Source organism: Megalobrama amblycephala, linkage group LG1, assembly GCF_018812025.1.
Source record: "Megalobrama amblycephala isolate DHTTF-2021 linkage group LG1, ASM1881202v1, whole genome shotgun sequence".
Lineage (NCBI taxonomy): Eukaryota > Metazoa > Chordata > Actinopteri > Cypriniformes > Xenocyprididae > Megalobrama > Megalobrama amblycephala.
The window spans coordinates 11,025,259-11,028,204 of record NC_063044.1 but is presented as its reverse complement, the minus strand read 5'-3'; positions in this window follow the sequence as shown (position 1 = coordinate 11,028,204).

Genomic DNA, 2,946 nt, shown 5'->3' with positions numbered 1-2,946 from the left:
TTTTCGTGTGCTTGTTTCTTGCTTGTCATTGATCCTTTCATGAATTATTGAATTAACACCACATTATAGAATTGCTGCATCCAGTATCAGCCAGTATCTGAAACCATGCTGGGAAGAAACCCAATCTTGCTGTCAAAGAAGATGATAAAGTTTTTTTGCCTCGCATACTACCGAGTAAGATTTTTTTTTTTTTTTTTTTAAACAAATTAGTACTTTTATTCAACAAGGATACATTAAATTGATAAAAGTGACAGCAATTTCTATTTCTATTTCAAATAAATACTTTTGTTTTAAACTTTCTATTTATCTATTTATATTAATTAATTTAATTTAATTTAATTCTACATTGATAATAATAAGAGATGTTTCTTGAGCACCAAATCAGAATGATTTCTGAAGGGTCATGTGACATTGAAGACTGGAGTGGTGTTGAAAATTCAGCTTTGCCATCACATGAATAAATTACATTTGAAATATATTAAAATAGAAGACAGTTATTTTAAATTGCTATTTTTCATAATACTATTTTTACAGAATTTCTGATCAAATAGTGATAGTTTAGCTCCAACTGTCCTTAACACACCTGCCTGGTAGTTTCTAGTATGCCTAATTAGACCTTGATTAGCTGAAAAAACAACAACAACAACAACAACAACAACATAATTTTCTGTCAAAAATGACCAAACAGCACCAGAGGGATAAAAGTAGGAGAAACAGTAGAAACAGTAGAATAATATGCCTAATTCTATTTCAGGACGTCTCCAATCTACTGAAGTACAAAATATCTTTAACACAAGGAAGGCCACAGAAGTTTTTTTTTTTTTTTTTTCATTTACAAAAACAAATAATACTAACCAAGTTCAAAAACCTCAGCTAAGAACACAAATGTTAATATGAAGCCTTTCTGTGGCATGTTACATGGGAAACTATTGTAATGTTTCTTCTCCTCTCTGTGTACAAATGTGCTGCTTATGATTGTTTTACGGAGTCTTTCTGGTCACAACAACCTTGAGCTGAAAATGCTCAAAACAGTGAAAATGATAGTGAACTTCCGAAAAATTCCCTCGCACTGCCCCCACTATCTCTCAGTACCCGAAGTGGGATGCTCACAAAGACTCTGTGAAAAAAGACATTGTGAAAAAAGCCCAGGCAGAGACTGTACTTCCTTTGCCAACTAAGGAAGTTCAACTATGGCCACAGGAGTTGCTGACATCTAACTGTAATTGTCTATTGTGTATTTTCTATATTTATATCACTGTATTGTATAACGGTGTTACTTTTTTCAGTAACGAGTAATCAAACAAATTACTGTTTCCACCTTTACAACGCCGTTACCATTACTGACAATAAAATGCGCCGTTACTATAATTGATCTCACTGAAGCAGTTTTCATCCGAGTAGGCTCTCTCTCAGCCATAGGACCTGCAAAGTTTTTCTCTCTGGTGTGTGTGTTGGGGTGCGGATACATAGGCTAATTGGTGTGTGACTAGAGATGATAGACCTGCAAAGCGTTTCGTTGTAAAGAAATAGTACAGGTTAGTCATACGTAAATATAATTTTAATATAATTTTGATAATAATGTACGATGCTCTGTATGTGTCTGTGTAGAAGCATGTGAGCGGAGCGCAAGCTCAAACCAGAATACCCTTTGTGACATGCTGGATCGAAAATAGCCTATGTGAAATAGGTTTTTTTGTAGTCGACTAGTAGTTGTTCATTTAAGCCATTAGTTGACTAATCACATTTATATTAATTTAATTTCTTAAATACTGTAGAGAATAAACCATAATAATGAGCGTTTACATAATAGCACTCAAGTGCACACATAAAGCTTGCCGTAAAGAACCGGCAAAGGTAATGATTATGAATGTGACAAAAACAGCAAGGAGACATTTTAATTGTTTATTAATAAACTAGTGTTTTCTGAATCAGTGTCGGCTGCGAAGATGTTGACATTAAAATGACTCTCATCGTCTTGCATAGTGGACGTATGCACTTTTTATTCGGATTACATAATCAGAGCGTAGCCTATTTCTTTTCGTTTTTAAAGGTCCCGTTCTTCGTGATCCCATGTTTCAAACTTTAGTTAGTGTGTAATGTTGTTGTTAGAGTATAAATAAAATCTGTAAAATTTTAAAGCTCAAAGTTCAATGCCAAGCGAGATATTTTATTTAACAGAAGTCGCCTACATCGAACGGCCAGTTTGGACTACATCCCTCTACTTCCTTCTTTAATGACGTCACTAAAACAGTTTTTTGACTAACCTCCGCCCACAGGAATACACAAAAAGGGGGCGTGGTCTTGTTGCGCTCCCACGGAGAAGAGCAAGAGTTGCGTTTGTAGAGTGTGTTTGTCGCCATGTCGTCGAAACGCTGTTATTTTCATCCCGCAGTCCAATCACCTTTGTTTGGCCTTCCCAGGGACACTGTACTTAGAGATCAATGGTTACAATTTATGTTTAACTCGTTCCCGAAAATTATAATCCACTGAGCGCATGCATCTCCACGTTATGGTAAGAGGCGTGACCTTTCCGGGCAAGGAGCGCTAAGCTGCTGTCGAATCACAACACAGGAACCGCTGGCACAATCAGAACTCATTACGTATTTCTGAAGGAGGGACTTCATAGAACAAGGAAGTCATCAGCCCGTTTTTATGACAGTGGAAACAGCGGTATACAGATAAGTAAATTATGTGAAAAATACTGTGTTTTTTTACACGCGAAACATGAACACATGTTATTTTGCACACTATAAACACAATCAAAGCTTCAAAAAAACACGAAAAACGGGACCTTTAATTATTTCGTTTAAAAGTAGACATTTCAAGCTTTCTATAGATAAAGGTGTGCCTTTAGCCCTGTTGTACCCTAAGAAAAATATGCTTTTCATTACTCCCATAGTGTATGATTACAAACATATATATTTTTCTGCTTTGAACATTTATGGA